This window comes from Hemicordylus capensis, chromosome 1 (assembly GCF_027244095.1).
Source record: "Hemicordylus capensis ecotype Gifberg chromosome 1, rHemCap1.1.pri, whole genome shotgun sequence".
Taxonomy (NCBI): domain Eukaryota; kingdom Metazoa; phylum Chordata; class Lepidosauria; order Squamata; family Cordylidae; genus Hemicordylus; species Hemicordylus capensis.
This window is the reverse complement of record NC_069657.1, coordinates 41490325-41505988: the sequence shown is the minus strand read 5'-3', so window position 1 is coordinate 41505988 and position 15664 is coordinate 41490325. Positions and strand designations below refer to the sequence as shown.

Sequence of the window (15664 nt, the reverse complement as noted above, 5' to 3'; positions counted from 1 at the left end):
CCCTGCTGTCTATAGGTGTACACTGAACAAACAAAATAATATGCAACAATAAACAATAAAATATCAGCAATACATTAAAATATCCCTGGTAATCCAGACCATGAGGCTCAATAATTCTCATCTGTTCTAAGAGGCTTTCTGATTTTTTTTTATTGTAATAGTTTCCACATGCCTTTTGAAGGTGGTATGGCAGGATGGATGAACCACATCTTTTCTTAAAGAACAGCAGCCTTTATTAGAACTGCATAGACTTCAGCCAATGATGAGGTGTCTTATCCTTACCTCCACTGGCGAGTAGTAGATGTGTGGTGGCTGCCATGCAGGATCACCCACTCAGGTACAGTTACCACCTTCTGAAGACAAGTACAGGTACCACCTTCTGCTTCAGAAGGCATCTCCTTTGCATCAGCATGGCTGAGGCCTGGTCGCAGGTACCAGATTGACAATGGGGCAACACACCCACTGGCCTTGTCCCTATTAGGATCCTTCAGTCTAGACATAGCGTCATGCAATGATCTGTGTTTACGGTTGAATAAAAAGGTGGTATGTAAATTTAAATAATAAATCACAATACATCTGCAGTTATATCGATCCCTGCTTCAAGTATTTCATTGCTCCAATGAAGCATCAAGATTGGGATCATTAGGAAGGGGATTGAAAATAAAACTGCTAATATTATAATGCTCTTATACAAAACGATGGTGTGGCCACACCTGGAGTACTGTGTACAATTCTGGTCACCACATCTAAAAAAGGACATTGTAGAACTGGAAAAGATGCAGAAGAGGGCAACCCAGATGATCGGGGGCCTAGAGCACTTTTCTTATGAGGCAGGGCTACAACACCTGGGGCTATTTAGTTTAGAAAAAAAGATGACTGTGGGGAGACATGATAGAGGTCTATAAAATCATGCATGGTGTGGAGAAAGAGGATAGAGAGAAATTCTTCTCCCTCTCAAATAACACTAGAACTGGGGGTCATCCCATGAAACTGATTGCCAGGAAATCTATGACCAGCAAACGGAAGTACTTTTTCACACAACACATAATCAACTTGTGGAATTCTCTGCCACAAGATGTGGTGACACAAGATGTGGATGGCTTTAAGAGGGGTTTGGATAACTTCATGGAGGAGAGGTCTATCATCGGCTACTAGTTGGAGGGTTATAGGCCACCTCCAGACTCAAAGGCAGGATGCCTCTGAGTACCAGTTGCAGGGGAGTAACAGCAGGAGAGAGGGCATGCCCTCAACTCCTGCTGTAGGCTTCCAGTGGCATCTGGTGAGCCACTGTGTGAAACAGGATGCTGGACTAGATGGGCCTTGGGCCCGATCCTGCAGGACTGTTCTTATGTTCTTATTGCCACATTAAAAGTGTGCTGTTCTGAAGCAGCTATTTAAACTGAGCTTCGTTTTGCTCTTATGAACTAAAAACAAAGTACTCAGCCTAAATAGAAGATGTGTTTTCCTTAGAATGCCTTCTTGTAACATTACAGTGCAAGTGTTTTCATATGGCTTGAATAACCTGTTTTTTGCTAGGTTTCTTTCTTTTCTTTTCTTTTTTAGCATTTCCACTGACTACTTATGGAACATTTGTACCATTTCCTGTGGGGAACGTTATGAGCTTCAATGAATGCCTTAAAGTGCTTATCCTGGTGCTTTAGATGGAAGGTCAGAACAAGTAAATATCACATTAAGAATCATGTCAAACATCATCAGAGCCTCTTTCTTCCCCCTCGCTTATTTTGAAAATCTGTTTATCAGGTTTTATGTAACGGAGTAACATGCAAAGCCATAGTGACATTGTTATTTCTAGTCATTGCCATTGCAGTTTGCAGAGTGGGAGACAGAGATTAGATAGCACAAAGCAAAACAGAGGCCCAGGTCCAGCCAGTTTAGATTGGCACAGTCCCATTGACTTTTCATGAGCCCTGTTGACTTACGTCGGATGAGGATGTGGCCACATATTGCATTCAGTCAGTCTGGAACTTAAAACATTATTTGTACCAATGCAAGTCCTCTTAATGTGAATAGGTCTTTCACCAGCCTTGAAGGTCAGTGTGTCTATGTGCCAGAATCCTGTTAAAGCACTCTGATATCTAATGGACTCCCCCCACTTCAGTCTGTGTAGATAAGGCTGAACCACTGTTTAGATATCAGTTCATATGCATCAATGAGTGTGAGAGTGCATAAAAAGCAGCTATCTCCATCTTGAGGGAAAGATGCTATCATACATGCAAGGCAAGAGCAATTAAGGCAGCAGCCCAAAGCATATTTGTGGGAGAGGGTTTTCTTTCTCTTTCCTTTTTTGCTACGTTTATTTTGGATCAAAAAGAACTGACCTGAAAGTGATTGTAATTGCCCTGAATAGAAACTGGTAACAAAAGTACTGTAAAAACAAGATTTTATGAGATTTGTTTTGCTAACTTCTTTCAGCTTTGTAATGAGTAAGGAACAGTTATTATGGGCTTTTAACACACAGGATGAAGAATCCTTGCTGAACCTAAGCAGGTCTTGGACAGGTACATGCCTGGGTGGAAGACTGCCTTGGAACCCTATGCCGACATCCTGCTACATGAGAAACACTGGTACATTAAGAAGCAACGGTGCTGATGATGGGTTCAACTAACACAGCACTGGCATGGCAACCTGCCCTTCCCCCAGAAGCCCTCTGTGCCACCTGAAAATTAAGGCATTGCATTGCCCCAGTAATAGGTTCTAAGGCAATTCATGCCTTACTGTGGCATTTTTCATTTGAAATGATTCCGATGAAAAATGGCTCTGATACAGGCAAACAATTAATAGATATTTGGTTTGAGTTCTTTGATGGAAGAGATTTATTTATTTATTTATTTTATTTTTACATTTGTATACCGCCTTTCGTTAAAAGAAAACCCCAAGGTGGTTTACAAAAATTAAAACATACAATAAAAGCAATAAAAACATCAGGCAATAAAAACATCGAGCTAAAAACGTATAAAACAAGCATGAAAACAAGACAACAGATAAAAACACACAGAAGCAGCAGTAAAAACGATTATGTAAAAGCCTGGGTAAAAAGCCAAGTCTTTAAAAGCTTTCTAAAAGCTGTGATGGAGTCTGAGGAATGAATGGTCACTGGGAGAGCATTCCAGGCTCTAGGAGCAGCAACAGAGAAGGCCCTGTCCCGAGTGCACGACAGCCGGGCCTCCCTCATTGTCGGCAACCGGAGCAGGGCCCCCTCAGATGTCCTCGTCAAGCGGGCAGCAACCCTTGGGAGCAGGTGGTCCCTCAAATACCCTGGGCCCAAACCGTTTAGGGCTTTAAAGGACAAAACCAGCACCTTGAATTGGACCCGGAAACGAACCGGCAGCCAGTGCAGCTCTTTCAAAATTGGGGTGATATGTTCCCAACGGGCAGCTCCGGATAAAACCCTCGCTGCTGCGTTTTGCACTAGCTGCAGTTTCCAGATATTCTTCAAGGGCAGCCCCACGTAGAGCGTGTTACAGTAATCCAGCTGCGACGTGACTAAGGCGTGGGTAACCGTGGCCAGATCTGCCTTCTCGAGAAAGGGACGCAGCTGGCGCACCAGCCGAAGCCGTGCAAAGGCACCCGTGGCCACCGCCTCCACCTGAGCTTCCAAAAGCAGAGCCGGGTCCAGTAGTACCCCCAAGCTGCGTACTTGCTCCTTCAAGGGGAGTGCAACCCCATCCAGAACCGGTAATATCTCCTCATCCTGATTGGCTCTCCTACTGACCAACAGTACCTCCGTCTTATCCGGATTCAATTTCAGTTTGTTAGCCCACATCCAACCCATCACGGCCTCCAGCCCCCGATTCAGGACATCCACCGCCTCCCTAGGATCAGATGACAAGGAGAGATAGAGCTGAGTGTCATCCGCATATTGCTGACAACTCAGCCCAAATCCCTGGATGACCTCTCCCAGTGGCTTCATGTAGATATTAAACAGCATGGGGGACAAGACCGATCCCTGCGGGACCCCACAGGCCAACGGCCACGGGGCCGAGCAGTAGTCCCCCAGCACCACCTTCTGGACCCTCCCCTCAAGAAAGGACCGGAACCACTGCAACGCAGTGCCTCCGATTCCCATACTTGAGAGGCGGCCCAGAAGGATACCATGGTCGATGGTATCGAACGCCACCTAGAGGTCCAGCAGAACCAACAGGGACGCACTCCCCCTGTCTAGTTCCCGGCGTAGGTCATCCACTAGAGCGACCAAAGCAGTCTCAGTCCCATACCCAGGGTGGAAGCCAGATTGAAAAGGGTCCAGATAATCCGTATCATCCAAGACCCTCTGCAGCTGGGACGCCACCACACGCTCCATCACCTTGCCTAAAAAGGGAAGGTTAGACACAGGTCTATAGTTATCCAGGTTGGAGGGATCAAGGGAGGGCTTTTTAATAGAGGTCTTACCACCGCCTCCTTGAGGCACGATGGCATCCTGCCCTCCCTTAATGAAGCATTAACGATCACCTGCAACCATCTGCCTGTCCCCTCCCTGGCAGCATTTATTAGCCATGAAGGGCAAGGGTCAAGAGCGCACGAAGTCGCCCACACACTGCCCAGAATCTTGTCCACATCCTCAGGCCGCACCAACTGAAAAGAATCCAACACAACAGGACCAGATGGTACCAAAGGCATGTCTGCCGGAACTGCCAAAACTCTGGAGTCCAGGTCAGCACGGATGCAAGCGACTTTATCTGCAAAGCAACAGGCAAACCGATCACAAAGAGCTGTAGATTACTACTCCCCCATTGTCTGGGGGGATGTGTGGAGCAAGGTTTTCACCACACGAAACAGCTCTGTTTGTCTGCACTGAGCAGACGCAATGGAGGCGGAGAAAAAGCATTTCTTCGCTGCCCCCACCGCCACGGAGTCGTCCCTAAAATGGGCTCTAGCCCGGTCGGATTCGTGATGACTCTTCCTCCAGCGTCGTTCCAGCCGTCGTCCGAGTTGCTTCATCGCCCTAAGCTCTGAGGAAAACCAAGGAGCAGAACGGGCTCCACCAAGCCGGAGAGGGCGTTTAGGAGCAACCATGTCAACAGCCCGGGCCATCTCTCCATTCCAGAGATCAACCAAGGCCTCGACAGGGGCACCGGCTCTGGACACTGGAAACTCCCCGAGGGCCGTCTGGAATCCAAGTGGATCCATAAGCCTCCGGGGGCAGACCATCTTAATCGGCCCACCACCCCTGCAGAGGGCAGACGGAGCAGTCAAACTAAACCCCACCAGGTGATGATCTGTCCATGACAAGGGAGTGGTCTCAAATTCCCCCACCTCCAGATCATTTATTTCCTGGTCGGCAAAAACCAGATCCAGAGTGTGTCCCGCCACGTGGGTAGGGCCCGATACCAATTGAGACAGGCCCATGGTTGCCATGGAGGCCATGAAATCCTGAGCCGCACCCACTAGGGGGGCCTCGGCGTGGACATTGAAATCCCCCAAAACAATAAGCCTGGGGGACCCCAAGGCCACCTCCGAGACCACCCCCGCCAGCTCAGGTAGGGAGACTGAAATTCAGCGGGGTGGTCGGCACACCAACAGAATCCCCAGCCTATCTCGGAGGCCCACCCTCAAGGACAAACACTCGAAATTCTGAGATTGCCTGACCGGGCACCTGGAAACGGGGAGGGTCTCTCGAAAGATGACTGCAACGCCTCCTCCCCGACCCTCGAGGCGGGGCTGATGCATGATCTGGATACCTGGAGGACAAAGCTGAGAGAGACCAACCCCGCCCAGCGCATCCAACCAGGTCTCCGTCACACATACCAGGTCAGCACGTTCATCCACAATCAAATCATGGATGAGAGATGTTTTTGCGTTAACTGACCTGGCATTCAGCAGCAGCACCCTAATCCTCGAAGGAGTGTTCACAGAGCTCCCTAGGGTCAGAGGGTTGGGAGAGGGGCTGGAAAAAGGAACAGGCCTCAATTGCCTGGACCGTTTTCCCCTGTAACGGCCTGCCCAGCTCATACCTCCCTCTGCCCGCTACCTGTGATATTGCTGCCCCCACTCCAGACCCACTTTTTTGCTCCCCCAGACACATCTCCCCAGACTAACCCACCATGGATTCTTAGCTTAATTTAAAAAAAACAAACCAGACTTGTGTAATCTCCTGCTGACTTCTTAATTGTGGGAAGACGGATCTTCAGGACAGAAGGAGAGAGATCTTCTGGACCTCAGGCAGCTCGCCCCACGGCAGAGAGCCACAAGGACGAGAGCCCTTGTGCTCTCGCCCTTCAGCTCGCGCCAAGAGGCCTGCCTTATATAGCAGCAGCAGCAGCAGCCAAAGCCCCAGCAGCAGCCCAAGGAGATGTTACACACACCTGAGGAAAGGTGGGGCAGAGGCAAAGACAGCAGTCAGTCAGTGCCCCACCCAAGCTGTTCCTTCTGTCTTCTGTGATGGTGGGATTAAATACTGAAAAATATCAGTACTATTTATATATTTCTCTTAAACATACCCGTCGCTAAACCCATGTGTGGCAGTTCTTGCGAGAGTTCCCGGGCAAGATGTGAATTAGCGACAGGGATGGGAGGAGAAACAGTGGCTGGCCACCAGGCCGGCAATGAAGGGGAAGCAGCAGCTGCCAGACCGGCCAGCCGCGCAGGGGAAGCGGCCACCGCCAGACTGGCCGGCCACGCAGGAGAAATGGCCGCAGCTAGACTGGCTGGCCATGCAGGAGAAATGGCTGGCGCCAGGCCGGCAGAGCAGGAAGAACAAAATGGGGCTGAGGGGGTGAAAGAAATGGGGCAGAAGGGAGGGGAGAAAGAAATGAAGATGGGGAGGAGAGACAGGGAGAACTAGAGGTATAGGTGCTCTGTGCCAGGTCAGCTAGTATCAAACATTATCAGAAGGTGAGTGCCGTGGTGGGCTTTTGACCCCTGCTAACTTGGAAAAGAGGCCCCTTTGAATGTGGTGATTCACTTTATTTAGCAGGGGGAGAGTAACTGGCCCTATCCCTCCCCAGCACAGTACCTCCAGTGACTGTTGCTGGTGTCTATCTTATGTTTCTTTTTAGATTGTGAGCCCTTTGGGGACAGGGATCCATCTTATTTATTTATTATATCTCTGTGTAAACCACCCTGAGCCATTTTTGGAAGGGCGGTATAGAAATCGAATTATTATTATTATTTTACACAGTCAGACAGGTGTTATTGACTGGTTTGTTTTATCCCTTCCCAAGGACCTAGGATGGCTGCATTTTATTGTCAATGTTGTTGCTGTTGTTATAGATATCGTCACAGAATATAGGCTGTTCCCAGTAAAGCTGCTTTTTGTAATTGGCTGATGGTGATTTCTGTGGCCCCTATGGTGTTGAGGTGCTCTTCAAGGTCTTTTGGAACTGCACCCAGGGCGCCAATTACCACTGGGATTATTTTGGTCTTCTTCTGCCACAGCCTTTCAATTTCCATTTGTAGATCTTTGTATTTGGTGATTTTTTTCTATTTCTTTTTCTTCTATTCTGCTATCCCCTGGTATTGCTATGTCGATTATTTGGACTTGTTTTTCTTTCTTCTTGACTATAGTTATATCTGGTGTATTGTGTGGCAGATGTTTGTCTGTCTGTTTCTAGTCGGAAGTCCCATAATATTTTACATCTTCATTTTCTTCAACTTTTTCAATTCTATGGTCCCACCAATCTTTGGCTACAGGTAGCTTGTATTTTTTGCAGATGTTCCAGTGTATCATCCCTGCTACCTTGTCATGACTTTGTTTGTAGTCAGTCTGTGCAATCTTCTTACAACAGCTGATTAGGTGGTCCACTGTTTCATCTGGTTCTTTACAAAGGCAGCACTTGCTGTTTGTTGTTGACTTTTCTACTTTTGCTCTTATTGCATTTGTTCTTAGTGCCTGTTCTTGTGCAGCCAGTATTAAACCCTCTGTTTCTTTCTTCAAGTTGCCATTCTTAAACCATTGCCAGGTCTTGGTGATGTCTGATTTTCCACTTACAGCTGAAACTCGGAAAATTGGAATATTGTGCAAAAGTCCATTAATTTCAGTAATGCAAATTAAAAGGTGAAACTGATATATGAGACAGACGCATTACATGCAAAGCGAGATAAGTCAAGCCTTAATTTGTTATAATTGTGATGATCATGGCGTACAGCTCGTGAAAACCCCAAATCCACAATCCCAGAAAATTAGAATATTACATGGAACCAAGAAGACAAGGAATGTAGGACTTTCCATACAACTGACTGGGACTTTCCATACAACTTCAGATCGTCCATGTACAGCAGATGGTTGATTTGACTGGATGTTTTAGATGTTTGGTATCTGAGGCCTGTTTTGTTTAGTATTTGTGAAAGTGGGGTCATGGCGATTACAAACAACACAGGGGATAGTGAGTCCCCTTGGAAAATGCCTCTTCTAATGCTAACCTGTCCAAGTATCTCACCATTGATTGTTAACTATGTATTCCACATGCTCATTGCTTTTTTAATAAATATCTGAATGTTTTTGCTGACACCAGTTGTTTCTAAACATTTTAATATCCATGTGTGAGGCAATGAATCGAAGGCTTTCTTGTAGTCAATCCATGCAACACTTAGATTGGTTTTTCTTCTCTTGCAGTTTTCTAAAATCTTTTTGTCAATCCACAGCTGGTCTTTTGTGCCTCTGGTGTTGGGGCAATTTCCTTTCTGTTCAACTGGAAGCTGTTTGTTTGTTAATAAGTGTTGCATCACTTCATCTGCTATTATTCCAGTTAATAATTTGGACATGGTTGGAAGGCAGGTTATCGGTCTATAATTACTTGGAACTTGACCTTTTGCTGGGTCTTTCATGATGAGATGAGTTTTCCCAGTTGTTAGCCATTGTTCAATATCACCTCCTTGCATAATGTGATTGAACTGTTTTGATCGTTGATTATGAAGGCTTGTTAGGTGTTTAAGCCAAAAGCCATGCAGTTCATCGTCACCTGGAGCAGTCCAATTTTTAATTTTCTTTGCTCTTTCACTTATTAATTCTGGTGTTATTATTAGATCTTTCATTTGTTGGTTACATTTTTGACCTCTTTCACCCAGCCTGCTTTTTTATTATAATCTATTGGATTGTCCCATAATTTCCCCCAGAAATGCACTGTTTCTTCTTTATTTGGTGTTTCTAGATTTCTTGCAGTTTCTCCTTCTATGCTTTGGTAGAAACGTCTCTGATTTGACTGGAATTGGAGATTCTGCCTGTGTTGTGTAATTCTGGCTTCATATCTGCTAATCTTCTTTGACTCTGCTGTTATTTGCTGCTTTATTATTTCCAGAACTTCTCTAATTTTCCTTGAATCTAGGTGGTATTTTTGGATCAGATAATGTTTGGTGTTTTCATTCTTCAGCTTCTTGTCTTTCATATCTTTCAATTTACTAGCATCTGATCTAAGCCTGGAGATTTTATTTTCTAATCTAATCTTCCATTTAGGTGATGTACTACTTTCTTTTTTGACAGGTCCACCGATCTTATATCCGAGCTCTTGTGTTGTTATTGTTGCTGCACTGTACATTAGTTGGTTTGTTTCTTGCAAATTCTTGGTTGTTATTTCTGCAAGTGCAGCACTGACATCTTTTAATGCCTGAGCAAGTTGTTTTTTGGCAACTGTTTTTAGAGCTAGAAGTCGAACCCTGGTGGTTGTTTGGTTCATGTGCTCAGTTATTTTTTGCTTTAGTTCTTGTTGCTTTTCTGTTAAACGGCATTTGGGTTTTTGAGGTGAAGGCAAAGGGGAGGTTGCCTGGTTTTGATTTTGGAACAATTCAGCAACAGTGGCATCCTCAATTTCCAACACCTCCTCCACCTGTGCCTGAGCAACTTCTTCAGTTGATGGTAATTCTTCTTCCATATCTTGAGCCTGTGTTGCTCTTTGTAGTTCTTCGAGCTCTACTCCTGTGAATACTTTATTTCTGATTATGAATCTTCTCTGGTCTGCTAGCCTTTGTTCTGTTATTTCTGTATCTGGATGCTTCTCTTTCCAAATTTGGTACATTCATTTTAAACAACGTCTTCTAGTTGGACTAGACTTGTAATAGCAGATCATTATTTCCTTGCTGGCATTTTTTGTATATTTTTTTTTGGTTAAGTGACATTTTTCCAGTAACCTTGCAGTCTCCAGCCCTGGTTGCTCAACTGAAGATTCTGAGTCCTGTTGCCCACTTGCCACCAGATGTCCAGGGACTATAGCACCTGGCGCGGTCCTTGTTGACCCGGGTGACGACCGATCCAGTATAGATTTATTAAAGTTACGTCTCACCATATTGTTGATGGGAGAGGCACTCTTCGTCTGGCTCCTCTGGTGAGACCTGTCCCGTATGGTTGGACCTCTGGCATAGCTCTCACCTTCCTCAGAGCACTCAAGCCCCACAACCACTCCAAGGTAGTGCCTCACTGGGGGTAATAATAATAATAATAATAATAATAATAATAATAATAATAATTATTATTATTATTAATCTGGAGTGTTACTGGGAAAGAATGGGTGCTTCCTTTATGTCATTAGAACCTTTCATGGCACATTCTAGGGCAATAGCAGGAAAGGTAAGGTGAAGATTTGAAATGTTGTGGCTGAGGCTGCTGGTGGACAGCCAGTTTCTTCACATAAGTTGGCTGTTCATTAAAAGTAGACACCCCATCCCCATTCTGATGCATTGAGCCAATATTAATTATTGGCTCAATGTGATCCAGACCATCCCTTGCAATGTGTGCATGATGCAAGAATGGCCTGGATCATAATCAAGATTGGGCCAGCAATTTGGCCTGTGCACAGTTCTGTCAGAAATATGTTCCTGAGAGTAGTGCAACCCTCAGGGACATATTTTCAGGTGGCATGGAGAGGGGAGAAAATTTGAAATTTGCACACACACACCACCCACCTGAGCACCAAAGCTGTATCAGTTGGGAACTCAGCAGCAGCACTGGTGCTTCTCATGTAGTATTTCCATTTTGATAGTAATAATGTCAATCTTTCTTTTTTGCTTTGAATTATATGATGGGAAGAGAGGTGATGAAGAGAGGCCAGAAGGTGAACTCGTGATTGATGGGAATTCAGCACATTTCTCTCAGGAGCATGGCAAGCACTGCACACTCAAAGCATTATCTGATATTGAAGAGAATAGACCAAGCTGTACTTGGATGGGCCTCCATATGCACCCTGGAGTTTGACTGGCACTAAGAATTAGTGGCCGCATTCACACATAGCACGGAACCACAGTTAAATGGGACAGAGGTTAGGACTCCATTTCATCCAAATGTGTGCAACCGCAGTTTCACGGCAAAAATGACCTTAGGTTTGCATCATCAAACTCCAGTTTTCACCTTCGGTTTGTAGTGGGTTTCACTGCCATAATCTCAGGTTTTCCGGCAGCAGTGTTACATCTGAATGTAGATGGCACCAAAACTGCAGTTTCATTCACTTTCTGGAGCCATAATCATAGAGATGGCAGTGCAGACCTGCCCAGAATCATGCCTGCTCCATGCTTGCAGTGCTTCTCACTGGCCTCCTCTCCGAGCACTTTCCTCACCCACCCCCGTCTCCATTCCAGCAATGCAGTTGCCTATCGACAGGGATGCCAAGATGTCCCATCCAAAGCTTATCAGCCTATCAAATGGCAAAGTCACACAGGGGCATTACTTCTTCCCACTCTGTCCCTTGCTTTCTTGCTCCCCTCGTCCCAACAATGAGAAGAGAAAGAGTATGGGATGACAAGACGGCTTGTCATCTAGTACTTTTCTCTCCAAAAATGAAGAAACAAGAATGTATGTTCACAAGCCCATGCACTCGAAGTGGTAACATAAACACAATGACCCCATTAGAGTTCTGGGACACCAACATATGGCATGGCAGTGATACCCAAGGTTGGGTTTAAAAGGTAGCCCCAGTCAGGAATTCCTGAATGGTCAAGGCCTATTTTTGTACAATGGTGTTGGGGAAGTGAGGCCAAGCCCCTTCTCCTTGGGGGAACATGCGCAGTCCCTAGGTTTACTCATGAGCAGTACCGGGTAGAAGGATCAGCACTGGCTCCTTTGAAAGGAGAAATTTGACATATGTGATGATGATGGATGTTGTTCCTGAGAGGACAGCTCATTCATGAGAGTGTAAGGCCATGGGGATACCCCTTCACAACACATGAGAACAACTCAGGAGAACCACCAACAATGGATATTTATATACCACTTTTCAACAAAAGTTCTCAAAGTGGTTTACACAGAGAAATAAAAATAAAGATGGATCCCTGTCTCCAAAGGGCTCACAATCTAAAAAAGAAACACAAGACATACACCAGCAACAGCCACTGGAGGGATGGTGTGCAGGAACTGGATAGGGCCAGTTGCTCTCCCCCTGCTCAATAAAGAGAATCGCCATTTTTAAAAGGTGCCTCTTTGCTCAGTTAGCTTCCCTGGAAGGGGGATGTTGCTGTGGAAAAGTTCTATGATTAACCAGAGTGAAAGGGTGCCCCACACAAGTGCAGCCCCCTTTGGGGGTTGGCTCAACTCAGTGCACAGTCCAATGGAAGATCGAAGATTTTCGAGCCTAAAGTCATCCCCAGTAGAATGGCCCTCTCATGAGAGGGCCAATCCCTAGGTGGCAAGCCACCATGGGGGCAAGAGTGTGGTTTGGTCTGCATGGACTGCTTTGCAGGGGTGAGCCATCACAAGGACATCCTTGGTCACAGTGGGCCTGACCCCAAGATCCTTTGCCCTCCCTCATATACATATCCCCTCCTAGTAAGTCATCATGTTCCCTTCCCTTTCCTGGGTAACTAGATAATAGTGTGTCCCCCGCCACCTGCATCCCTCCCTGCCAGAAATTGTGCTTGTGCAAGACAGTTTTGTTGCAGGTCTTTTATGAGGGCAGCAGTGCAATCACTGTCAGAAGAAGGGCTTGAATGGCATGACATATAATGTTATTTAAATACCCTTTCCCTGCTGTGGGCATGTGGACCATTCTGAAAATCACACTTGGCATGCCCCCTTGAAGATCGTGGCCAATGGCTGCTGCCCTGGAGACGTGCTGAAGCCTTGCCCACAGTTCAGTTATGTGAGCACTATGGAGCTTGCTAGGATGCAGCCTCATGGACCAGGAAGAGGGAGGGGCTCCCCTGCTCTGAATAGGGAGGTTGCCAGGCCATGGTTGTATGAACATCTGTGATACGATTCACAGTTTGAAAAATTAACCATGGGTTCAGCAACCTCCGGTTTCACTTTACATGCAAATGCGGCCAGTAAGTGTTCTCAGTTCTGCTTTGTGATTGTTCTGTTATCCCTTGAGATTCATTCCATTTGAATTCCACCAGGAATTCCAGATTTTGAAGTGTCTGGACAGATATTAAGCATGCACTCTGAATTATGAAAATAAATAAAGGGGAAAATGCAATTAAAAGAAACACAACTCATAGAATCGAATTGAATTGAATTGAATTGAATAGACAATTGCACTTTGCACAATCGCATATTGCACTATTTTAAAATAGCACAACAGTATGACATGAAGTTGTCTTATGAGGAGAGAGTTTATCCTTTAATTTACTCTCGGTGTACAATATTCTATAAATGTGAACAATTACAGACTCCATCATATTGAGTTCTACTTTGGTAAATATATCCAGCATAAAGGAAATTCTGAATCTGGGTCAAAAGATTTCCCAGATGGCAAAGTTAGAGTATGTAAGGATTCCTATTTGGCAAACTGGAACCAATGTGGCCATACGACCATAATCTACCACACAATTATTGCTGTAAAGTCTCACTGATTGTGCCCCATGCTTTCAATAATCTACAATAAAAATTAATGTTGAGTCTTGCTTAAATTTTTTTTGGACATGTTTCTATTTTTCTGAATAGAATAAATACATTTTCCATGTCTTTTTAAATAACAATAATGCATATTATATATTCACCCAACTTTTTCTTATTGGGTTTCAGTATTTCTTGACCTTGGAGAAACTACTTCCTATATTCAGCTCTGTCTTCTTTCTTTTCTCAGTCAGTTGCTTGAAACATTAATTTTAGGTTTGTTTAACTTTATTATCAGAAGCATGTAAAACACTGAACAAACCTCTGCTGCAAAGTTAAAGAAAGGAAAGAAAATATTAAATTGCCACTTCACATTACTGTCTTGGGGCCCCATTATTGTTGTTATTTTTAAAGTAGCTCTGTTTGGAATTCTTCTATCCAAGGAGCAATAAATCTACTCGTCGAGCAGATACTACAGTAACAAGCATAAGGCATTTAAGTTGGATTTATTAGGACAGGCGGAAAGCGAAAGCCATCTTAAAATACTTAAAAATGACAAAGTTATATGAATGAGGAGTGGAGAGTGGGGTGTGGGGAGACAGAGTAGGGAGGGGGGGAACCCAAACTTGGCCCCAGGTATAAGCAGAGAGATGGAATCATAAATCATATGAGACAGTTGTGTGCTTTTATCCAGGGATCCAGATGTTCTCCGCTAAATGTGTAACAAGTTTAGAATTATTTTTCACAGAGATGAAAAGGGCCAAGAAAAGATGGGATTTGCCTAAATAATGTGGGCAAGGGATGTTCATATACCAGCCGGAATCTTTTCTTCTATCAATATCTCCTATGGAACAACTCCAAGCACAATTCCAAAATTAACTAGGTTTTCTTTAAAACAAAAAACAAAAAACCACACCACATGATTGTAGAGCCATTTTGTAGAAGCCTAGCCATAGTTTTGAACTTTATATAGATTTCATTTCCTAAAGATATTTATCTAAGAGACAGAAGATTTCATAGGTCTATCTATCAGAAAGGAAGAACATTAATGGTTAAGACACTTAGCTTCAGTTTAGCTGGTTGTTCAGTCTATTTCTCCCCTTCTCATTTCCTCCATGACATAAGTTCATATTCAATGAAACTGAATTTTTTATATACAGCTTCTACCTTTTCACATGAAGAAATTTGTCAGTAGCAAGGACCAAAACTCAAAAGTGCCTTATGCCTGTTCTCATATTTCCACTTGTTTGATTCCCCCTCTCCCTATGCTTGGTCTCTGTACATGTTTGGGATTGCTGCCCTCCGCCTTGCTTGGTGGCTCGCCTCTCTCTCTGCCCTATGACGGGGACAACTGGGGGCAAAGTGCCAAGACAGCCCAGCTTCTGGTAATGAGAGAGGAGATCCTGATGAGGGACCTCAAGGAAACTGCCAGGTGGGCAATGCCTGGTTGCCATGGTGACTGGAATGCTCCACTCACAGCAGGCTCCAGATGCTGAATGCCTCTCATACTTGTGCACAAAATGAGACACTTGCTCTGGGACCAGGGTTTTTGTCAGTCTCTTCCTCTCCCATCTTCTGAGGCACTGCAGATGCGCAAGGGGGCCAGCTATGAGTGTTGATTAACCTCAGCCCTTGGTCCACAGTGGTTGGAGGCAAGTGTCAGAGTAAGGCCTGTGTGATGTGTACTTCAAGCACTGCCAAGCTATACTGTAATCAAATTGACATGGGACTATTGATTTACATATGCTTTCTCCCAAATAAGTTTCTTTTTTCATATGAATGCTCCTGGTCATACTTTGAGAAATCTAATGAGGCTGTTCACACGACCAGCCAAACTCAGACTTGGGCAGCCCAGCTTGGGCTTGGCTGTTTGTGTGAAGAGCCAGATCCCGGTGCTGCCTCGGCCCCAAGCCTGGGAATTTACCCCAGGCTTTAAACTTGGTTTAAGACACA

The 15664-nt window shown here is 45.0% G+C and overlaps 1 long non-coding RNA gene across 2 annotated transcripts in view; it reads right to left on the bottom strand.

Annotated features, from left to right (window-relative positions):
- Window positions 1-15102, bottom strand: part of LOC128339886 (uncharacterized) — a 49027-nt gene extending 33925 nt beyond the window's left edge. For both annotated transcript variants that reach the window (XR_008313295.1, XR_008313296.1), the window contains exon 1: window positions 14879-15102. This is a non-coding gene — a long non-coding RNA (uncharacterized LOC128339886). The remainder of the gene's footprint in view (window positions 1-14878) is intronic.
- Window positions 15103-15664: the final 562 nt, after the last annotated feature.